The 25,426-nt window shown below is 40.3% G+C and overlaps 1 protein-coding gene across 2 annotated transcripts in view; it reads right to left on the reverse strand.

Annotated features, from left to right (window-relative positions):
- The window catches only part of Adk (adenosine kinase), a 532,446-nt gene that overhangs the window by 506,689 nt on the left and 331 nt on the right, over positions 1-25,426 (reverse strand). The gene's annotated exons all lie outside the window — the stretch shown is intronic.

Genomic DNA, 25,426 nt, shown 5'->3' on the forward strand with positions numbered 1-25,426 from the left:
CATGCTCTCAACTATATAGCCCACACTGGCATCAGGTCCACATCCTGAATGCTAGAATTACAGGCCTATGCCCCATGCCTAGCTCTGTAATATTAATTATTTTATTTTTATTAATTATTCATGTGTGTTAATCAGGAGATCTAGGGCCTCATGCATGCTAGACAAGCACTCTACCACTAGCTTTATCCACAGCACTTTGTCATTTTAAAATGACTGAAAATTGTTAAAACATCCCTGCCTTTTTAAAACTCCTATATTTTTAAAAACACAACCAACAAAATCATTTTTATTTTATTTTTTATTTTTTTGGTCTTTTTAAGACAGGGTCTCCCTGTAGCTCCAGCTGTCCAGGAACTCACTATGTACACCAGGCTAGCCTTGAACTCACAGAGATCTGCCTGCCTCTGCCTCCCACGTGCTGGGATTAAAGGTGTGTGCCACCACCACGCCCAGCCAATCATCCTTATTTTTAAAGAACCTGGAATTATTTTACAAATGTCTCATCTTTTCATACATAAAGATTCCTTAAGACAGGAATAACAAAAATAAAATATCTATGATTTTCGTGGCCAATTTTAAATCATAACTTCATGATAGTTAAAAGTGTAAGTACCACTTCAAAGCTTTAAGTAGCCCAGCTGTGCACTCACATACATGCAGGCAATACAATCATATACACATACATAAAATAAAAATAAATAAAAATAAAAGCCTGGTGATGTAGAGACTTAGATTCATTTTTATTACATACACACACACAGGATTGCAGATATCTATGGAGGTGAGAATAGGGTGCTAGATCCCCTGGAATTGGAGTTACAGGCAGTTGTGAGAGGCCTGACAGGGGTGCTGGGAACCAAACTACAGTCCATGGCAGTTAAATGCCATTAACAGCTAATCTCTCCTCCCAGAGGGGATGGGAATTCTAATTGCTCTACTAATAACTTTCTGATCTTCAACAATGCTTTTGACCATGTGCTTCTTTCTGTATCTCAAATACAAAAGAGGTGGCTCTAGGTGACATCTCAGACTCATTTTAGTTCTTATTAGGGAATGAAAGAAAAACTGTACTCCTGTCTCAATACAAATTGGGTTGATTTTCAAAGAAGTGATCAATATTACTTTTACTTAGAGAGGATTAGTCAAATACACATTAGAAAATGTATTAACACTCTCTCAAAAGAGGCATTATATGAAATCTGCCATTTGCTTTTGATCATCTGTATCTTTGTAGGTCATATTTCACTTTAACATCACATATTCAAATAGAATACAATCTTTTAACATCACATATTCAAATAGAATACAATCTTTAAATGGAGCCTGACAATTTCCCTGAAGAATTTGAAAGGGAACAATGACATTTGATTGACTGAACTTTATTTAGTGAAAATCTTTAGCTCCCTCTCAGGCATACCCACAAAGTGCTTCTTTATCTTCAGTGAACTACAAATCTCTGAATCTCAACTCTTCCAATCTAAAAGTGTAGTTCAGCATGCTTCCAAATTATCCATTCTGTAAAAAATGTATTTTTAAACTATACAACTGAATATCACTATAATTTCATAACAGAAGTGCATTTGAATACAGACATGAAGAAAAAACAAAGGATAGTCCTTCTCAAAAGATTATTGATAACCTTATGTAACACACACACACACACACACACACACACACACACACACACACACAAAGATAATGAGAATGAGGGAGGGAGAGAGGAGAGAGAGAGTTAAGGTTTTCATGTGGTCCTATTTTTGAAATAGAGTGCTTCTGGTTCCCAAGTGTTTGGATTGCCGATTTAAGCTACACGTTTTTGCTCGATAGCTTTAGTGTCAACTTGACACACCTGGGTTGAAGGAGCCTCAATTGGGGAATTGCCTCCATAGGATTGGCCTGTGGCCATGTTTGTGGGGCATCTTCTTGATTGTTGAGTGATGTGGGAGGGCCCAGACCACTGTGAGTGGTGCCACCCCGGGGCAGATGGGCCTGTGTTGCATAAGAAAGCAGGCTGAGCAGGGGCCAGGAAGCAAGTCAGTAAGTAGCAATCCTCCATGGCTAGTGCTCCAGTTCCTGCCTCTATGTTCTTGCCCTGAATTCTTACCTTGAGGTCCCTGATGAACTGTGACCCAGGAGATGTAAGAAAAATAAACCCTTTCCTCCCCAAGTTGGTATTGGTCCGAGTGTTTTGTCATAGCAATGGAGAAATCGATAGGGCCAGGACGTTTTTATATAAAAGGCTTTCCTTATTTTTATTACTTCACAATAGGTCTAATTTATCATACTTTAAAAACAAGCTTTTTGTTTATTTTTGCTTTTTTTTTTGGTCTGTTTTGAGACAGGATCTCCCTGTAGCCCCAGCTGGCCTGGAACTCACTATGCAGACCAGGCTGGTCTTGACCTCACAGAGATCTATCTGCCTGCCTCTGCCTCCCGAGTGCTGGGATTAAAAGCGTGCACCACAACGCCCATGCTTTTTGCTTTTTGAGAGTCTCACTAAATATGGAACTTGGACTTGTACCTCAGCCTCCTAGTTGGAGACAAACAAGTTTTTAGGAATTATTCATTAATTCACCAAACATCTATTGAACATCTACTCTTCTGCACTACAGAGATTCAACAAAGATCAAAAAACAAGCAGTTCTGGCCGTGTATGGTGGCACATATGTTTAATCCCAGCAGCATTGGGGTGGGGTGGGGGCCTACATAGGGAGTTCCAGGCCAGCCAAGATTATGTGGTAGCATCTTGCCTAGAAATTATTTTAAATCAGTTTTTTTTTAAAGTGTTCCCTTTATGGAATTTACATCCAATCTAAGGTGTTACAGATGAACAACTGAGTAACAAACATGAACCACCAAGTGACCAAAAGTGCTCTGGAAAGAATTAGAATCAATCTATCAATGTCAGGGTTTCTTTAGCATTGGGTAGTTAGGGAAGTTCTCTCTCTACCAGAGAACTAAGTGATAAAGAGAAGCCAGGAGGGGAAGGCCATTCCACACAGAACACACCTAAAAGGAGAACTAGAACACCACAGTAAAACAAAAAAAGCAAAGTGAAGAACGTTATCTGGCCAGTGCAAGTGCAGATCTGTGAGCCACAATGAGCCTAGGAACACTGGGCTTTGTTATGAACATGACAGGAAGTCACTGTAATCCAGTTTCAAACAGAGGAATGACATGATCTCATTTTTGTTTAAAAGATTACTCAGGCTATACTGTGTAGAACAAAAAGAGGAGCATGGAAGCAAAAGGACCAAACTAAAAGCTCAGCACAGCAATCCAGGTAATGCAGAAGTGTCTGAACCACAAAGGTAGAAATGGATATGGAAAGACTTAGGTGGACCCAGGAGGCATTTTGAAGCTACACTGACAGAACCTGCTAGAGGACTAGACATGAGTACTAAGAAAAGAACCGACAGTAACTTCTAGACTTGAGACTTGAGAAATTGGTGAATGGTGTTGCTGCTTACTGAGATAAAGAGAACTGGGGAGAGGAGCTAGAGAGATGGCTCAGTGGTTAAAAGCGCACTCTTGCAGAGGACCTGGCTTCAGTTCCCAGCACCCACATGGGAGCTAACAACGGTCAATAACTCCAGTTCCAAGGCATTTGATACACCCTTCTGTGGCTTCCACAGGCACTACATGAACATGGTACACTTATATACACAAAGGGAAAACATCCATAAAATTTAAAAAATTTTAAATATATTTTTAAAAGAATAAGAGGAAGAATAATAAAAGAAATTCTGAGAAGGGTAGAGAGAGATATGGGAGGCGCTTTTCTGTCTAGTCTTTATTGCACCACAATGCTTTCTGTCTTCTGCTGATGGGATAAAAACACAAGACTCGATCTTCATAGGCTGTTTCACCTGAACAAGGGGGAAAACAATTCTACTTTGGCATCTTCTATCAGCCTCAGCTATATAATGGGTAAAACTTGCAGAAGCCTTAATATATGCCAACCACACTGAGATCTCCCATCCGAACTGCCACAGCCCTGCCAGGAGATGCTTTATTATTGAGAGACCTGAGTGACTCCAATCTTGGATAAAAACTCCATAGGACTGACCCAGCCCTGGGCCCTGTTCCAAGAAAAACCAAAATATTTGGAACAGATAGAGAACAACTCCCCCACGAACGGTCAATTAACCAGGGACAGGAAAGTACTAAAAGTCCAGAAATCTTTTCAGATTTCCTGAAGCCAGCAGTTTATGGTTTGGCACTGAGCTGCAACCAATCAGATGCTTGCCAGGCTGAAGACCCCCTACTCCCCTACTTGCTGAACTTGCTGAAATAAACCTATAAAAACCTGTCTTCCAAAGCAAGGGGGTCTCACATCTGAGATCCGCTCAGTCGGTGACAGACTGGACCCAAGCTTAAGCTTGCAACAATAAAAGAACCCTTGTGTATTTGCATCGGTCGGCTTCTTGGTGGTCTTTGGGGTCTCATGAACTGGGCACAACATTATCACCTTTTACATTTTATGGAGGAAGAAACTGAAGCTCAAAGTGGTTACATAATTTGCCCAATGCCAATACTTCCTAAGTCAGAAATCTAAGCCATGGCCGTCTGACTTCAGAACTAGGACTAATTACATACACTATAGTAAACAGCATTGCTGGAATAAGCCCAAGGTGTTCTGACATACCTACTTTTATAAATGCCTGAGTCTCACACTCAACTTCACCCATAAGGCAGTGATACAGTCACATGCAGCTTTCCTGCTAGCTAGAGCATTATACAAAATACTTTCAGAAACTGATTATCTTAGATCACATTTTGTAAAATTTCAGCCACAATATCATTTCTATCAAAAGGACAAGAGATTTTTCTCACACACACAAAAATCTTTTCTTTCCCACTGCCCAAAGATTCAGGGGTGTTCAAAGTATGACAACAAACATTCACATATAATCCCAACCATAGGGAGGCCCAGGCAAGACAACCCAGAGTTCAAAGCCAGCATGGGCTACATAGAGAGTTTGAAGCCAACCTGGGCTACAGAGTAAAACCCTGGTTTTTTTTTTTTTTTTAAAGTAGCAAATTGCCAGGCGTGGTGGTGCACGCCTCTAAACTCAGCACTTGGGAGGCAGAGACAGGCAGATCTCTGAGTTCAAGGCCAGCCTGGTCTACATAGTGAGTTCTAGGACAGCTCAGGCTACAGGGAGACCCTGTCTCAAAAAGACCAAAAAAAAAAAAAGTAGCAAATTTACTAGCAAGCTAAGTAACTTCATCCCAGACATTTAGCTTATGCAAATCAAATTTAAATCTCAGGAAAATTATTTCTTACCAAGATTATATGAAATTCATAAGTGATCATAAATGTTCACAAAGATTGCACTGTTAAAAATATGGGGGTACAGGCCCAGCATGGTGGCGCACGCCTTTAATTCCAGCACTCAGGAGGCAGAGGCAGGCAGATCTCTGAGAGTTCAAGGCCAGCCTGGTCTCCAGAGCGAATCCAGGCCAGCTAGGGCTACAGGGAGACCCTGTCTCAAAAAGACCAAAAAAAAAAAAAAAAAAAATTGGGGGTACAGAGACCAGGTGTGGTGATGCACTCCTTTAATGCCAGCACTCAGTAGGCAGAGGGAGATGGATCTCTGTGAGTTTGAGGCCAGCCTGGTCTACAAAGTGAGTTCCAGGCCAACTGGGGCTACAGGGAGACCCTGTGTCAAAAAGACCAAAAAATATATTGGGGTACAGTCCCAAACAATATGTATTTTTAACTGAAAAATATTCTAATACTAATAAGACCTATCACTCTTACCTTGTTATTTTGTTGGGGGGGGGATTTTATTTATTATTTTTATTTTTATGTGTATGCATGTACTGCCTGCATGTAGGTAAGTGCACTGTGTCATGTTGCCTGCGGAGGTCAAAAGAGGCTGTCGATCCCCTGGAACTGGAGTTACGGACAGCTGTTAGCTGCCATGTGGGTGCTGGATCCAAACCCGGGTCTTCTGCAAGAACCACCAATGTTCTTAACTGCTGCGCCATCTCTCCAGCCCCACCTTGTTGCTTTTTAAATAACGGAGCTTATTTCAAAAGGTCTCACTTAGTCTGAAGAGGTGGCTAAGAGGTTAAGAGCACGCACCTATGACAGGCTGCTCACAACCACCTGTAACTCCAGGTCCAGGGGAGGACACTGTCTTCTAGACTCTGTGGGCACTTGCACTCACATGTGCACAACCCCCTCCACACACACACACATACACATAATTTCAAAAATAAGCCAGGTGTGGTGGCACACACCTTTAATCCCAGCACTTGGGAGGCAGAGACAGGTAGATCTCTGTGAGTTCAAGGCCAGCCTGGTCTACATAGTGAGTTCCAGGCCAGCTGGGGCTACAGGGAGACCCTGTCTCAAAAAAGACCAAAAAAATAAATAAAATAAAATAAATATTTTAAAAATATTAAGGGCTAGGTGTGGTGTCCCAGGCTTTAATTCCCTAAATACTACTAAGTATTACTTTTTGAAACACTTTCAATTCTGAATATGCAGAGGACACATGGTTACCATGTGAAGAGTATTAATCACAGTGACTGTGCTTTCCTACTCCAAAGTTAGGGGCTTTTATTAAGCATCAAGTGTCTGTGGGTCAGAAGTTCAGAGCATGTGAATTACACATCCAGGTAGAAGAGTTTATTACAGAGTAAAGCAGGGCACCCTTAAGGGGTGAGTGTGAGCAGTGGCCAGAGGGACCACTGTAAACACAACTCTATAAAGGGTAGAGAGTAGGCAACACCCAAAGAGACCACTGCAGAGGAAAACCCTTCCCAGAATGAGAGTGGACAATGGCAAGTGGACCACTATCCAAGATCTTAATTCTGTTATTGCCTTTTAAAAGATGATCACTTTTTTTTTTTTTTTGAAACAGGGTCTCTCTATGTATCCCTGGCTGACAAGACTATTTTACTTATTATTTTAAAGTTTTATTTGTGGTAAGACCCTGTCTCAGAAAAAAATAGTGATAATAGGCTACTTAAGCATTCTATCATTTTTTAAAATATTTTATTTATTTTTTATTTTATGTGTATGAGTATAGTTCACGCATGTATGTGAGTGCACCTGTGTTGTGCAATGCCCCGGAGGTCAGAAGAAGGCTTCGTATTTCCCTGGAACTGGAGTTAAGGACAGTTCGTAGCCACCATGTAGGTGCTGGGAATCAAACCCAGGTCCTCTGCAAGGGCAGTTGTTAGGGTCCGTGACTTGGTGGGTCTCTTCTGGGGAACAAATGCACAAGTATGGAGATGCAAAAATCAAACAGAGTTTTATTAAACCAGCTAGCTGGGGCCGACCGTCCTTCCAAGACACACAGGTCTGGTTAGAGCGATCGACCCTGAGGCAATTTCAGGTAAAGATTATATAGGCTCCCACAACCATTACACAAAAGCCCAAGTTTATACAACCAATAGTTTTAAAGCAAGCATTTCACAAACTAATAACTTTAAAACAAGAAAAATGTTACAACTCCCTTCAGGTGTCCCAATCGGGGAGGGATGCCTGGCACGGCCCTTCCCTGTTATCTTGTGTAAGCAGACTATGTCTATGTGACATGACACAGACCAGACAGGTCAGGCTACGGGGACTGTAGCACTTGCCCCTATCTCCGGATGCCTGTGTCTCCAGTTGAGTTAATTGGTTATAAGCAGTAAACTCAGACAAGCAGTAAATTCAAACAAGCAGTAAATTTCTCTTTCCCTAACACAGTCAGTGCTCTTAACCACTGAGCCATCTCTCCAGCCCCTCCATCAATTCTTTACAAAGGTTACTTTTTATTTACTTATTTGGTTATCATTTGGTTATTGTATGCATTTGTGTTTGTGTGTGTGTGTGTGTGTGTGTGTGTCTGTGTCTGTGTGTCTGTGTGTGTGTTTGTGTAGGCCCACATGGCAGGTATGTGGAGGTCAGAGGAGAATTTACTCTGATTCTCTCCTTCCACCATGTGAGTCCTGGGGATTGAACTCAGGGCATCAGATTTGGCAGTAAGAACCTTTACCAGTTGAACTATCTCACTGGACCCTGTTTGTGTTTTGTTTTGAATATTTTATTATTTTTATTTTATGTGTATTAGTGTAATGCCTACATGTATGTAAGTGCACCCATGTCGTGAAATGCCCAGGGAGGTCATAAGAGGACATCGAATTCCCCTGGAACCTGAGTTTCAGATGGTTGTTAGCCACTATATGGGTGCTGGGATTCAAACCTGGGTCTTCTGCAAGAACATCAAGTGCTCTTTACCACTGTACCATCTCTCCAGCCCCTGTTTTAAGATAGGTCTTGCTATGTGACCCAAGCTGTCCTTAAACTCATAATCCTGCCTCAACCTCCCTGAGTGCTGGGGATTCACTAATACATCATACTACCAAAAGATTCTTATTAAAAACAGTACATGGAGGGCTGGAGAGATGGCTCAGCGGTTAAGAACACTAGCTGCTCTTACAGAGAACCTAGGTTTGATTACCAGCACCCACATGGCAGTTAACAATCTTTTGTAACTCCAGTTCCAGGGTAATCCAACACCCTCTTCTGACCTCCTCAGGCATTGTACAACATGGGTACACTTACACATATGCAGGCAATATACTCATACACTTAAAAAAATTTTTTTTAATTTCAAAAATTCTTTTTAGTTTTTAAATAATTTTATGTGTATGTGTGTTATGCCTGCATGTATATAACTGCACCCATGTTATGCAGTGCCTGCAGAGGACAGAAGAGGGCATCGGATCCCCTAGAACTGGAGTTACAATTGGTAGCCACAATGTGGGTGTTGGGATTCGAACCCAGATCTTCTGCAAGAACAGCCAGTGCTCTTAACTGCTGAGCCATCTCTCCTGCCCAAAATAAATTCTTTAAAAAAAAAAAAAAAAAGTACATGGCCCAAGGCTATTTGTTACTGTAGGTCATTTCTAATGCAAAAGACTTCTCATCCTGCCATGTTTTCATAGGATTTTAAATTATTAACAGTATTAACAGATTGGCAGCTTTTAGACAATTACTGGTAATACTTGTTGACGCAAAAGGCTGTTTAATTTTTCAATCCTTAAAGTCACTGTTGATTGTTGTTTTATATCTCAAAATAGCATAATTGTTATAAATATCGAAATAAGACAGATTACACTTTGAATCCTTGTCTTGGCACTCAGTGTATGATCCTGGACACAATATTTAAACTTCCTGAGCCTAAGTTTCTGCATCTGCAGAATAAACATGGTTTTCCAATGTTTTTTAAAGATTCTTTTTTTTTTCCTGTAGCCACAGGTGACCTGGAATTCACTATGTACATCAGGCTGGTCTTCATCTTACAGAGATCTGCCTGCCTCTGCCTCTGCCTCTGGAGTGCTGGGATTAAAGGCAAATGCCACCACACCAGGCCTTTTTAAATCTATGTGTGTATGCACACTCACATATGTGTTGCCACATGCTTGCAGGTACCCACAGAGGCTACAAGAGGGTGTTGGATCCACTGGAACTGAAGTTTCAGGTGGTTGTGAGCTGCCCAACATGGGTAATGAAAACTGAATTCAGTCCTCTAGAAGAATAGCAAGTGCTCTTAACCACTGAGTCATATTTCCAGCCCCAATCCTACATTATTTTAGTAATTAATAATACTAAGGTGATAACATTCAAATTATTAGTATGAATTAAAGTACAAAATCTCTGCAGAAAATTTAAACTCATGAAGAGTTCTTTTAACAAGGATATTTTAACTTGAAAACACAAAATTTGTTTGCCCATGGTGTTAATTGGAAAACACAATCTGCTCAAAATTCAAGGTCAATGAATTCAACCATTTGTAAAATATACCACTAAGTACATCCCACAGTAGAATATTTACTCTTGGGTGAAAAAAATCCACATGTGGGGCTGGAGAGATGACTCAGTGGGTAAACCGTGATGGCCTGAGTTCAATCCCAGGACCCACAAGGTAGGAGAGAACTAATACCAGCAAGTTGTTCTCTGACCTCCAAACACCTGCAGTAGCATGCGTGATACACATATAGATAATAAATGTAAAAACAATTTTTTAAAATATAAAAAACTATGTATGCATAAGTAAGAAAATCAGAAACTCAAAAGTTTAAGTCAGATTGCAAGACAAATGTCACAGACTTTCTTTAAATAGTGTGCTTACTTGCCACACACAGAATTCAGTTTAACAACTTTTCCGTTTGCATTTTCATAGGGTAATATAAACAGTAAAGGATGAGTATGAGGCCCTGAATGGGACTTGAGCTACCACTACTGAGGAGCTCTTGCTGGGATTCATTCCCTCAGCTGAGGAAAAGTTAAGTGGTGACATCATGAGGATCAATAAGAAAATGCAAGCGCTTACCATTTCCTTTAAAGATGCTATTTTCATCTAAGATAAAAGAAATCCAAAGAAAATTGACACTCCATTTCTTGGTTCACAGTCCAATATAATGGGAAGTTGAAAGATGTGGCGTAAAATCTAACCCTGATGCATAATATCTTTCAAGTAAGCTAGCTGTATTTCCCTACTGATAAATTTAACCTCTCTGGGCTTCAATTCTCTCAAATGTTATGAAACAAATATTAGGGTCTAACTTTTTAAGTACTTCATCAAGCACTAACAATCTGAAGAGTCTAAAACAAGTTCAAGGAGTTTCCAAAAACCACAGGCAGCTCTGAATCACCATTTCCAAGCCACATCTTGCTCATCCTGGGGTCTGCAACTGCTTTCACACGCAAAGCCAGCATTGGCAGGAAATCTCACTCTAGGAAGGGAAGCTTCCCACCCTCCCTAGGAATCTGTGCTCCTAGCCATCTCCCTATGCTTCCCCCACCCCCATTCCCACCAGCATTTCCAAACAGTCTTTAGAATCAACAGGCCTTTGAGGGAAAAGCTGAGAGAGAATTTGTATTAATCTGATTTAAAGAAGCAAGATCACTGCCAGTAAGAAAACAGCTAAAGACCTCTACACCTGACTTGATGTCCTTAGGACACTAGCAAGTCTGCAGGATGCAGGCAAGCTTCATACAGAACTAAGGTCAAAGGTCTCAGTTGTGTGTGTTCCCAGCAGTGAAAAATACACCCATCTCCCTGCAAGAGGGGGAATGCTACATAGACAGGGAATGGGAGTGCTGAAGCACAAGTCTCTGCTTTCTGGAAGAAACTAAGCAAAATATGTGTCTAGAAGTATAGAAATTTATAGTTCTCTACAAAACATCCTTGGGCCAAGTGTGGAGGTATCCAGCACTTGGGAGACTGAGGAAGGAGTAGAGAATATCCCTGCAAGTTGGAAGCCAGCCTAGGCCACAAAGTGAGGTCAAGACCAACCTGGGTTATAGGGCAAGACCCTGTCTCACAAGAACAAAATCAGATGGAGCCAGTGACATGGTTCAGCAGATTAAGACACCTGCTGCCTGAGGGGATGACCAGAATTTAATCCTGGGACCCACATGGAAGGACCCACAAGTTACCTCCGACCACCACATGTGTACTATGGTACACAGAATACATGCATGTGCACATACAGGCATGCTTTATCACACACACTAAATAAATGTAAAACAAAAATTTTGAGAAAGAAAATCCTGAGAATATTCAAACATACATATGAGCACATCCAAAGTCTATCTTACCATATAAAAAATCCTATCTACCCACAATAAGACACATCTTTTCCTTTGTTATTTTACTACAATATTATTTTGATACTAAACATTAAGTACTACTTACAGAGTTTAATAATAAATCATGTTTTATTGTAATATCTCAAATCTACAGTCCAATTCTTAGCAAGAGCTAAGTAAAATAGACAAGTCAAAGTGGAGTTTGACAGCATTGTTAATGTATGCTTTAATGTACCTTTAATTGCTATCTCATGCTAAAAATATATTATCATCAATTCACTGTGTGTGAGAACGAGGACTTAACACAAGTGTTAAGTCCGCATGACATCTATGATAGTATAGCTTAAACTTGAAATACCACAAGAACTAAAAGTGATAAAGCCTTAGTTCTGTTGAGGAAAAACAATTTCAAAAATTGTTTGAGGAGGAACTTAAGACTTCCTCAGTCATGGCTGTAAGCCAAGAATATGTTCAAGTCTCTAATGTGGTTAACTTCAAAGACAACACATGTAGACTATTTGTAAAAGAGATGATTTTCTTGTATTTCAATTAGATAGTTGTTCAGACTTCAGCTCTAGGGCTCAGAGAATAAAACATAGTTGACTTGCTGTACCAAGTTTAAAGGAATTTGAGAAAACCTCAGACCTCTGTATTTAGTCCCTTTGCAATATTTTGTTTTCAAGTGACCCCTTCTGGATGAGTTATTAGAGGCAAACTTCATAAAAAGACCAACTATCTATTGCCACTAGCTGCATGCTACACTATGTTACAGAGTATCCTAAGAAACCCAGCATATATTGCAGACCTTCACTGCCTTTGGAACTCTAATCACACTGCAAACAGCCTTACTAATTAAGGACTTGCTAACCCAGGAGAAAGAGATTCATCATTCTGACAGATAACTGAGATCTTTATAAACTCACTCTTTCAGAAAATTTATTCCTACCAAATAAGCAATCCTAGTATATTAAAAAAAAGGAAAACACTGCCCATAGGGCTTTAATAAAATGTTACTGTTTCTGGCCAGGCGTGGTAGCGCACGCCTTTAATCCCAGCACTTGGGAGGCAGGGCCAGGTGTATCTCTGTGAGTCAAGGCCAGCCTGGTCTACATAGTGAGTTCCAGGACAGCTGGGGCTACAGGGAGACCCTGTCTCAAAAAAGACCAAAAAAAAAAAAAAAAAGTTAGTTTCTATAGAAATAGATGTCTTGATGGTATTTTCCTTGTGGACAAATTCAAGAAATGACCACCACAGTCAAAAGCTCATTAGTTAGACATACACTGTACACACATACATATGTACACACATACACACACACACACACACACACACACAGAGCAGAAAAAAAAATAAACAGGAATTCTACTAGAAATGCATTTCTTAAATAGATAATCTTCCAGGATCAGACTGATTTTTGTATACAGGTTCATCTCATGTAACAAGAAAAACATGTGGTGACACAGATCTCTCACCTCAACACTCTGGAGGCAGAGGCAGGTGGATCTCTGTCAAATTGAGACCAGGCCATCCTGGTCTACATAGGAAGTTCCAGGTCACCTGGGGCTACAAGAGGCCCTAACTCAAAAAAAAAAAAAAAAAAGAAAGAAAAGAAAGAAAGAAAGAAAGAAAGAAAGAAAGAAAGAAAGAAAAAACAAAAGCTCAAGTAACCATAAAGTATTTTAAGTTTAAGGTTCTATCTACTGTCATAAATAAGTCTGAAGCTTAAAGCTAACGCAAAGATCTGCACCACTGAATCAGATCCCCTGGAACTGGAGTTAAGGACAAGTTGTTAGCAGCCATGTGGGTGCTGAGAACTGAACCCAAGGCCTCTGCAAGAGCAGCCAGTGCTCTTACCACTGAGCCATCTCTCCAGTCCCAAGAAGTTAGGAATGCTTTAATTAGGGCCAGAAAATGACTCTGCAAGTAAAGGCACTTGGCCACCAAACCTGATAATTCCTGGAACCAACATGGTAGAAGAAGAAAACCAACTCCTGAAAGTTGTCCTGATGTCCAAATGTGCACCATGGCACTGGAGTACTTGGGTACACACACACACTCTCATGAAATAAATGTAATTTAAAATATTTTAGGAACTAATCCAACAAAATACACAGCTATTTTATGTTGCAGTGAAGTGATCAGCTAAGATGGCTAAGGGTTGCTTAACTAGTTTCCTGATTTCAAGCAGCAACAGGTAAAATAAACCACGTAGATACTGTACACTGCCATAATGTGCAGTACAGAATACAAACAGCCAGAGATGCCATTTGCATGCCGAGTAGGACAGTTTTATAAAGAGCACTGGACTTTGAAGGACGCTTTTTGGTTTGTTTAAATGATCTAAGAGAAAGGGAGAGGTTATCTTAATAAATATTTTCTATACACGCTATAGTATAATTTTTCTCTTGCTAAGGGAATGAAACCACCTCCCCTGTACTCTACAAGGTCCTGGTGTATTAATTATAGCATCCCACTCAAAACCAACTCCCACTTCCCCCAAAGTATGAACACTACCTGCATTCAGTAGTTCCCTATATACACTAGCTCCACTTACTCCCACATCCCCCAAACTGGCAGAAAACAAAGTAAGAATGTATTCAAGGCTGGCCAAAACCCCACATATAATACAGCAATTGGTTGAATGGTGGTGTGGAACCCAGGTACAACTAGTCAGGATTCTCTCAAAATTGATAGATGGATGAGAGGAAGTCTCTTCTCATGAGATTTGGCTTGGAGTTGAGAACGCTTTCTTCTTACATTGAGACAGCCTGTGTGAGAAATAAATCCTACTGCAGAGGAAAACACAGGCAAGAGATGTACTCCTACAGGTTGAGTCATACACAGATGGACTTCTCAGTTAGGTGAGTTAGCTGAGTCTCTAGAGACTTCAAAACAATTCTGCTAGGGACCCACCAAAGCCTAGCCTCGGTCACTAGAAAGAAAGTAACCAGGGACTAGAGAGACGGCTCAGCACTTAAGAGCGCTGGCTGCTCTTGCAGAGAGCCTGGGTTCGGTTCCCAGCACCCACATGGTGGCTAACAACCATCCATAACTCCAGCTCCAGGGGATCAGATGCCCTCTTCTGGCCTCCAAAGGCATTGCACCACATGGCTACACTACATACATGCAGGCAATACAGTCATACACACAAAAGAAAAATAGTAACTAAAACATTTTTTAAAAGAAACTAAATCACCATTTCAATATACTTTCTAACAACTGTCAATTCAGTGAGTGGTTAAAGACCACAGAGCTACCTTCACATCTGTCCTCCTCTGCTTGCAAGAAACAGCAAATAGCTGGTCCCATTAATCACTGAATACAGCTTGCAAAAAAAAATGGTGAGACCCTATAATACAGTAGCTAAACATGCACCTCAAGAATGTCCTCCAGAGCAATGCTATACATACCTTTGATTTGGTTTTGGTTTTATTTTCCTGCAATTTTTTTGTTTTTATTTTGTTTTGTTGAGACTGACTCTCATGTAGCTCAGACTGGCCTTGAACCTGCTATATAGCTGAGCCTAGCCTTAAATTCCCAAGTGCTAAGATTATAAGTATACACCAGCACACCCTGCATTTTCTGTTTTTTTCGAGACAGAGTGTCACTATGTAGACCAAGCTGGCTTGGAACTCAGTATGGCCCAAGCTGTCCTGAAATTTACAGCAAGCTCCTCAAGTGCTAGGATTACAAGCATGCACCAACACATCCAGTTTTATGTATTTCTTTTTTTTTTTTCCAGTACCAAACCTTGAACCTTACATATCCAGACAAGTGCTCTACCACTGTGCATGCTGTCTTATTTCAAAAGAAAATATGGAAGTCAACATACTTGCACTGAAGGTCATAATGTGAATACAATCTAACTTCTCGTGTTGAAAGCTAATTGGTTGCTTTCTAAATCTGAAGAATATAAATCAATATTTAAAATTTTGAAATTACATTTTAAAAGTTCCTTTTGCATGCCTTTGTATGTTTGTGGCACACACATGCTGGAGTTCACAGGACTACTTGTGGAAGTCAGTTCTTTCCTTCCACCAGGTGCATCCTGGGGATTGAACTCAGGTGAGTCTTGGCAGCAGGTACCTTTACCAACTGAGCCCCCCTCCCGCCAGCCTATGAACCAATTTTTAAAGAAACAATATAGGGAGTGGAGAGATGGCTCAGTGGGTGAGAGCACATACTGTTCTTGCACAGGAGTAGAGTTTGATTCCCAGGACCCATGTCAGGTGGCTAACAAACACCAGTAACTCCAACACCTGGGGATCCAAAGTTTCTGACCTCCACACGCACCTGCACTCAAATGCACATACCCACACACAGATACATACAAGTACACATAATTAAAAATGTTAAGACCCTGTGTGGAAAAAAGAAATACAGTTTGTAAAAAGAAACAGTGCAAAGCCACAAATACAAACAAAAAACAGCCTAGTATTTGGGAGGTAGAGGCAGCAGGATCAGGAACTTAAGGCCAGCCTCAGCTATATAGCAGGCTCAAGGCTATCCTGGAGTAAATAATATTCTATCTAAAAATAAGTAAGTATACAAATAAATTTTTTTAAAAAGAAATAACACATAAGTAAGGCAAACTCTAAACATGGTTTTCAAAGTATCCATTTATTCTTTCAAGCACTATATGAAGCTTTAGTGATCCCACTTCTGTGAAAAAGATTTCTAAATCTTCAAGTTCACAAGTTGAAGAAAAAAGTCTTTTTTTTTAAATATTTTATTTGTTATTTTTATTTTATGTGTATGAGTGTTATGCTTGCATGTAGGCAAGTGCACCCTTGTCATGCAATACCCGCGGAGGACAGAAGAGACTGTTGGATCCCCTGGAACTGGAGTTACAGTCGTTAGCTGCCATGTGGGTGCTGGGATTCAAACCTGGGTCTTCTTTAAGAACAGTCAGTGTTCTTTAACCATAGAGCCATCTCTCCAGCCCCGAAGAAAAAAGTCTTTACCTTAGTGAGTTATTATTTGAGAGGGAGAAAACCTAATAATTCAATGACATCAATAGAATCAGAATTTCAATGGCGCTCATCAAACAGATCTTTGCAATGAACATCTACTTAGAATCACAGAAGTACATAATAGGAAGTGAAGAAAAATCTAATAAGTCAGGTGTTATGATGGACATCTGCAATCCCAGCATTTGGGAGATGTAGGCAGGAGGGTATGGAGTGCCACGTCATCCTGGGCTACATACTAAGTTCAAGGATAGCCTTGGCTACATGAAACAAAGTTAGCAACAAACCTTGGCTACATGAAACAAAGTTAGCGACAAACTTGTGAGAAATTACTAATCCTACAAAATATCAAACTTCCCAAAGCAAACAACTTAAATAAAATCCATGATCCCTTTCTTGAATCCTTGAGGCCAGATTGGTTTTAGCATTCAGAATGTTACAGATTTGAGGAAGGCTGACATAATGTGTAAACTAACATATTATATAAAATGCCCCAGAGGAATTCATGCAGTGTGCCATTTAACAGTTACTCTAGAGAGAGTCACATCAGTTCAAGTTTATACTAAATTCATTCATTTCAAATTTTTTTTAATTTCTACTTTACAGAGCTGTGAGATTTCAGAATTACAGATCAGAAGATTACAACCATGCCTGGCCCAGTGGTGCATGCCTTTAATCCCAGCACTTTGGAGGCAGAGGCAGAGTCAGGCAGCTCTCTGAGATGGAGGTCAGGCTGGTCTACATAGCTCCAGGCCACCTGGGGCTGCAGGGAGACCCCATCTTAAAAACAAAATTGACAGAAAAAAAAAATTACAACCTATAATAAAGTCATAATAGTTACTTTACAATGTATCAGATATTCCAAGAGACCTACCATCATACTAAATTAAATATCCTTTCAATTCAAGAAATTTGGCTTTTCCACAAATCTAGTAAATTCTGAATGACCTCTCCTCTGATGTGCCTTCTGCACCATTCATCTTACTTCCTCTTTTTGGAACTTCCAATTTGGTATGTTGGCCCCTCTCAATTTATATTCAGATCTTTTCATTTCTCTCTCTTTAAAAAATAAAATCTTAGTCTTTGTTTTATTTGTTTCTTTTTTGAAACAGGGCCACTCTGGTTGATATAGATGATGATCTTGAAGTCCTGAACTTCTGCTTCCATTTCCCAAGTGCTGGCATACTGGACAGGCACCACCTCACAAGCTTAATTTTTTTATTTCTCTGTTGGTAAACTACTCACCCCTCTTCTCTCTTTCATGCTAAGAAACAAGCATTGAATCCAGAGTCTCATGCAAGACACTTTATCACCAAGCTACACCTCCAGCCCAATATTTTGATCTAGTTCATTTTTTTCCTTCAAATCCATCTGGTTTAAGAGTTTAGTCGGTTATTGCTCACATGTGTGCATTTATTTCTTTTTTTATTACTTTTATTTTATGTGTATGTGTGTATTGCCTTGCATGCATGTAAGTACACCTGTGTCATCAGATCCCCTGAAACTGGAGTTATAGACAGTTGTTAGCTGCCATGTGGGTGCTGGGATTTAAACCCATGTCGTCTGCAAGAACAGCAAGTACTCTTAACTGCTGAGCTATCTCTCCAGCCCAGCATGTGTTTCTTTTAACATCAAGAAAGCTATTTCTTCTAATGCTCATCTATGTAGTTTTTATTCACAATATATGGGATCTTAGTCATTTTCAAATCATTCTAATATTTCCATTCAATTTTAAGTGACTTTATCTCCTCATGGCTATATTCATTTTCTAAGGTTCTTCCTTGTGTTTCCACAGTCAGACTCTCCTTCTCCCACAAGTTTTGAGGCATGTCACTGCAGTTCAGAGCCCATGACCTCTAAGTCCAGTGCTTTTATACTAGGTGACAGTGGGGAATTTACAGTCCCTGATGCGCAGCCTTCTGGCAGCTAGGCCTTTTCTGTCTTCACTTCAGGTCTATCGCTTTTTAAAGCAACAGCCGGGAGCAGATGAGTTCAACCTTCTTTCATCCAACCACAGCCCAGCTCCTCGATTCATCCAGAGTATCTGGCTCCAGCTCCCCTGTGGAGCTATTTCCACCAGCTCCTAAAAGAACAACTGCATGTTTCATCTTCACTGTTAGTCCCTGGAGACATTTATCTTTCTGGGTTTGGGGGAGGGTTGTTTGTTTTTTAAGGGTTCCACAAAGCTTAGATCCAGCTGGCCTTAAACTCAAACTCACCAAACTGCCTACACTGGTCTAGAATTTACAACTATCCTACATCAACTTCTCAAGTACTGGTAAATGTGTATGCCACCAAGCCCACCCCCTCTTGAGAATTTCTGTATCTTCTTTCTTTTTACGTTTATTATTGGGGCATTTGGAGCTGAGTAGCGCATCACAAGATAAGCAACATCATGACCAAGCAATAGCTAACATTTAGTCAACATTATGTTTTGTATTTATTAAACCCCTGATAATCTTATGGGATAGATAGTCTTACTAGCTCCATTTTTACAAATGAGAAAACAGATGCATGAGGTAAACTAACAATCTTCCCAAGATGATCAGCTAATAAGGGCCAAGAATCAAACTAGATGTCTTGATTCCAGAAACTATGCTCTTAACACTGGCTGCCATCCTGACTAGAAAGCTTTTTTGTTCCTTTTGCTCCGACCCCCAACCCTACCCCCGCCCCCATTCCAGGCAGGATTTTAACTGAGAACAATGGAGCCATATGCCGGGTTGGAAAAAAAAAAAGCACTTGAGCTCATGTTTTTAGTGTTTTTCAGTCTAGTCCTATACCTAAAATCAGATACAGTCTTTAATGTCTGGCTTTTCCTAGAGCCCTTCCCACTCTCCCGGAGTTCAAGCATTTCCATACCTGTCCTAGAAAACCCAGGTCTATCTATGTAATCAATCTGTCTCTGTTTCTTTCTCTCCCTCACTCTTCCAAAACACCCTCACTGTACCCTAGTATATAAAACCCAGAAAAGGACCTTATTAAGGTATCTGTGCAAAGTGTCTCTAGAGGCTTTTGTTTTCCATTCCTCCATTCCTTTCCATTCCTTTAGCCCAAAGCCTTAAAGTATTAAACCTGTGAACATAAGTGAAAGCTGCTAAACAATATCTCCAAGCTGCTAAACTTAACTTTAGGCTACGTTAATTAAACTATAGGGTTTAATAGGATTTATGAAAGTGAAGGCTATCAATCCTACTCTACAACAAACTTTGTTGGATAGTTGCAAGGACAAGGCATTGTACAATGCACCAGACTGAAGAGCTACCCTTTGTCTTTTCTAGTCTGAATACAGTCTTATTTAATCCCCTGCAGACCACTATGGGAGCTACATACTCAGTATATTAAAATTAATCTTCAGAGAACCCTGCAGTGGCACACACCTTCAATCCCAGCACTCAGAAGGCAGAGGCAGGAGGAGCTCTATGAGATTGAGGCCAGCCTGGTCTACATAGGGAGTCCAGGCCAGCTAGGGTTATAGGGAGACCCTGTCTGAAAAAGACAAAAAAAAAATAATTTTCGGAGATTTTTCTGAAGGAGGAAAAAAATGTGTTTTAGAAGACATCACTAAAACTGTTCTGTGATCACCTACAATACTTAAAACTATTCTTAGGTTTACTATGCAATTTTAAAACACAGGGTCTGCGGTGAGGTTAAAAAAAGAGGTCTGCAGAAGTGAAATGCTTAAGAAGCAGCATTTGGGGAGAGTTCGGTATTTGCTGATTGGAAAATTGTAGTCTATTTCCTTTTTAGTATTACTAAAAGATGACCCTTAAAGAATATTTTTTCTTTAACGTGTGTGTGTGTGTGTATGAAAACCAGACGACAACCTTGAGTGTCATCCTCAGGAATGCTGTTCACCTCCTTTACCACAGTGTCCTTCATTGGCCGGCAGCTCACTAATTAGGCTAGAATGGCTGGCTGGCCAGCAAGTCCAGGGATCCTGAGCCTTTGCCTCCACAGCACTGGGATTATAAGGGTCTCACCAACACCTGGCATTTTTACATGGGTTCTGGGGAATCAAACTCTGGTCCTTTTGTTTGCAAGGCAAGTACTACCTGAGCCATCTCCCCCAACCCCTTGAACAATCTTAATTACTAATTTCAGAAGGAGTTATGATAACTGGCCTCTAGGATTCAAGTTTTCCTAATATTATGTTTATAGCTTACAAATATTTGCCATGATGATTAAGTAGAGTTGTGCCTACAGAAGATAAGGCAGAATTGGAAAATGGAGGTAAAGAGACTAGGTAGGAAGCTAGTTAAAAAAAAAAAAAAAACTAAGCCAAGATAAAGTTTAAACTTTAGAAAAATGGAGGTTAGTGGTGCCATTAACTGATGCAAGAACCATCGGAGAACGTCCAGATTTAGGTCAAGAGATGGATTTGCCTGCATACATATGACTTTGAAGATCAGCAACACTTGCAGATATTCAACAGCTAAAACTAGGTTCTAAAAACTGGGTGTGGTGGCAGACTGTAATCCCAGCACTAGGGAGGTAGAGACAGGAAGGCCCCAAGTTCAAGGTCTTGCTTGGCTACATATCAAGTTTTAAGACCTGCCTGGGCTACATAAGATTCTGAGACTAAATAACACAGAAAAAAAAAAAAAAAAAAAAAAAAAAATGAAAATGTCCAATGTGAAGCCCAGAGACCTTCACCTTCTTGTCCAGTCACGCCAACACATCTGCAATTCCCAACAGAGGGCCTAACTCAAAAAAAAAAAAAAAAAAAAATCCTATAACAGCAGATACCATGCTTCCTATCTGGTTAACTTCTAATCATCTTATTAATAGTCAGGATTCATTTTCCCAAGCCCTACTTAATTCCCAGGAAGAGAATGGTACCTGAATCTTACCTTTTCTACTTCCTCTCTATACCCAGTTTATAGCTCCATGCCTAAAATAGCATGTACTTGAAAGACAGAAAGAACAGACTTGGAGTGTGTTCAACACTACTTGGAAGGTGTCGTGTCTTCTTAGAGGTGACCCACTGGAGAAATAAACTTGGACAGGATTTCCAAAAGGGAGAAAAGAAAATTAAGTAGTCTTTCTATAAATGTCTGGTATTCAATTACTGTTTCTTCTCCTTGAACCCACCTGAAAACATGTTATTGTCTGATTCTTTCTTTGCAGTTTTAGCAATTGCCATGCCCTGAAAAGCAACCAGATTCAAAAAATAGCATATAAGACAGAAGGATAGCCTTGCCAGAGGGTCTCTTTAGAGCAGTTTCTCACCCTCAAAACTATTGACAATTTTGTCCTGCAATTTTCCATCATGTCTTCTGCACTGTAAAATGTCTCGCAGCATCTTTCAATATATTGGTGGGACCATCAGGTGGTTGTGGAACAAAGTAAGGAAATCTCTGCTATAGGTTTCAAATGTCTTTTTTTTTTTTTTTTGGTCTTTTTGAGACAGGGTCTCCCTGTAACCCCAGCTGGCCTGGAACTCACTATGTACATAGACCAGGCTGGCCTTGAACTCACAGAGATCCACCTGCCTCTGCCTCCCATGGGATTAAAGGCATGCACCACCATGCCCAGCCTCTCTCTCTCTTTTTTTTAATGTGTTGTTCTTTTTGTTTGAGGCAAGGATTCACTATGAAGCCCTGGTTAACCTGATCTGCCTGCCTCTGCTGGGATTAAAGGCATGTTCTACTACACCGAATTTTTTTGTGTGTGCACACGTATGTGTGTGCATGTGTGTATGAAAGTATACACACATACCACATGGGTTCTAGGGATTGGGGGCCATAAGATTTGGCAGTAAGTGCCTTTACCCCCTCGGACATCTCACCATCTCTCTAGCAGCATCTTTTAAACTTTATCTACTCCCCGTCAAAATTGCCTCCAGACTTTGTCAAATGCTCCATCTAAGACAGAATTTCCTCTAAGAACTAGTCCCCGGGCTGAAGAGATGGCTCAGAAGTTAAAGAGTACTTCATGCTCTTCCATAGGACCTGAGATCAGTTCCCAACACCCATGTTGGGTGGCTTACAAATGCCTATATCCACAACTCCAGCAGATCCAATGCCCTCCTTTAGCCTTATGCAACCTGCACACCTACAATATACATTCACACAAATAGACACACATACACATAAAAATAAATTTTAAAAAATATTTCTCTAAAGCTAAAAGAACTTCTCATAAATTCCTAAAGTCTTTCCTGACATTACATTATGCTTAAAACTTATAAATCATTTTCCTTAACACTTAAACAAAATTGGTACCTATCATTTTACTGCCAAGTCAATCAGAGTATTCAGTCTTAAATGCATTATCATACTGCACTCCTGAAAGTCTAACATAGTGTAATAAAAGTAGGAACGGCCAAGTCCAAAGGTCTCTAACATAAAAATAAAAAGGTTTGTCCCAGTATTCAAAACATCTCTTTTAAACTGGTATAGAGGGCACTAGATTGGTATTATGGAAAGTGAAATTTATTTTAATTTCCTCAATTATCTTCCAAATTTTAAACAGACACAAATGACAGGTATGTACCTGCTTCCTTATTGGTAAAATGGAGATTGATTAATGTAATTACCTAATTGGGTTGTTATGGAATTGAGTTAAAATAGAATACTGAAACTGCCTGGCATGTACATATTTAAATGTTAAAGGTTCTCAATTATCGCCGGGCTTGGTGGCGCATGCCTTTAATCTCAGCACTTGGGAGGCAGCGGCAAATGGATCTTTGTGAGCTCAAGGCCAGCCTGGTCTACAGAGTGAGTTCCAGGACAGCTGGAGCTACAAGGAGACCCTGTCTCAAAAAAAAAAAAAGATTCTCAATTGTCATTTTTAAAGGTACATACACAAAAAGACTCATGTCTTCCATAGTTGTTTAACAGCCAAACAATAAACTTGTACCTTGATGCCCTGAGTTCATATCCCATTCCTTAAATGTATTTGAGCATCAATATCCTCATCTGTAAAATAGGAGTAATCCATGCCTTCCTTATAACATAAAGCTGTCCTACAAGATAATAAGCACTGGGTAATTGTGAAAATGGATCATCATTATATATGAAGCACTGTTTTCATTAAAAGAAAATCTAAGGACTTTATTTGGGGGGGCACATGTGAAAGGTCAGAGGACAACTTGTGGAAGTTAGTTCTTTCCTTCTACCTGTAGTTCTGGGGATAGACTCAGGTCATCAGGTTTGGCAGCCAAGCAACTTTATCTACTGAGCCATCTCCTTGGCCCAGGACTGTATTTAAATAGGATAACGGGAAAGCTGCATCTTTCAATTTGGTGGAAGTTTTCTGACAGAGGTACCTTTTAAAGAAATAATTCTAATAAAAAGCCAGCAAGATAAGCACATGCTTTGAACGCAGGTAGGTCTGATGTTAAAACCCTTACTTGGGGTTGAAGAAATGGTTCAGTGGTTAAAAGCACTGGCTGCTTTTGTGGAAGACGGGCTTGGTTCCCAGAACGCACATGCCAGCTAACAACCATCTATAACTCCAGTTCCAGGGGATGTGATGCCCTCTTCTGGCCTCCTCTGGCCTCCAAAGGTTCCAGGCACACGTGTGGTACACGTACATACATAAAAGCAAAACAATCATATTCATAAAAAAATATTTTTTAAAAATGTCTCCAAAACAAAAACCAACCTTCAAAACTGCTTGCTTTATTATACATGCAGTTTAAAAGTTTAATCACATTGATTTATTTATTTTGTGTTTGTGCCTGAGTGTGCCAAGGCACATGTGTGAAGGTCACAGGACAATTTTTGAGAATAGGTTCCAACATGTAGATCCTGGAGATTGAACTAAGGTCATCATCAGGCTGAGCAGCTGCTGAGTCACCTCATCTGCCTTCAAACATTTTAACTTTTAAAAAAAATCCTAAGCCAGGCATGGTGGTGCATGCCTGTAGTCCCAGCACTTGGGAGGCAAGAGGCAGGCGGATCTCTGTGAGTTCAAGACCAGCCTGGTCTACATAGTGAGTTCCAGGACAGCTGGGACTACAGGGAGACCCTGCTTCAAAAAGGCAAAAAAAAAAAAAATCCTTAAATATTTTTTAAATGCTTTACATTCAAGACATGACATATGCACACTAACCTTCTAAGAGTAGCAGGCATATATCAAACACACTGAAAGGGATTTGGTCGTCTTCCATTCAAATCAAGAACACCAGCCCCTAAGTAACCTTTTCTTTTCAACTGTGAATAAAGCTTTTCAATTGTTTTGAAGGTGGAGAAGATGTGTTGGAAGAAATGAGATTTGTCTTGGATAATCAGTAGTATCACCAGTTTTAAATCAGTTTGATGTGTCTATTTTTAGATAGAAAAATCACTGCCTTCCAATGAGCATTTCAAAGTCATCAAAGATTGCACACACTGAACTTTATACTTATGAGGAAGAAATGCTTTTAACGAATTTTTCTAAGAAAAAATTGCGACATCAATTACACGTGCCTCAGGTGCTGGGGTAGCACTATCACCGCTGTTGCCAATTGTGCAAAAAAAAGAAAAAAACTTTCCTAACCGTTCAGCCAAATGTTACCCCAGCAGTCTGAAGTAGATCTGGGGTTCCTGGTAGAGGGGGGGATCACCAAAAATGATGTATTTCATAAAGGTGACCCCAAAAAGTCAAGACGCCCTTCTTCAACATCTTTCGAAAAATGCTATTTAATCTTTTTTCCAGGGTCCAGCAGGGGCTGGCCTCCCTCCGGCTCGCAATTCCCCAGGAAGGAGAAGGTGGCAGCTGCAAGGATGGGGCCCGTGACTGGCCCCAAGACTTGCACGTGGTGCCAGAGGCAGGCTCGGACCCCTCCAAAGACACACACCCCCACCCCACCCCACCCCCTAACGGCTGCTGTGATTGGTCAAGGGCTACCAAAGCCAGAGCTCCA

The sequence above is a fragment of the Nannospalax galili genome, unplaced genomic scaffold (genome assembly GCF_000622305.1).
Source record: "Nannospalax galili isolate Female #2095 unplaced genomic scaffold, S.galili_v1.0 scaffold83, whole genome shotgun sequence".
Taxonomy (NCBI): domain Eukaryota; kingdom Metazoa; phylum Chordata; class Mammalia; order Rodentia; family Spalacidae; genus Nannospalax; species Nannospalax galili.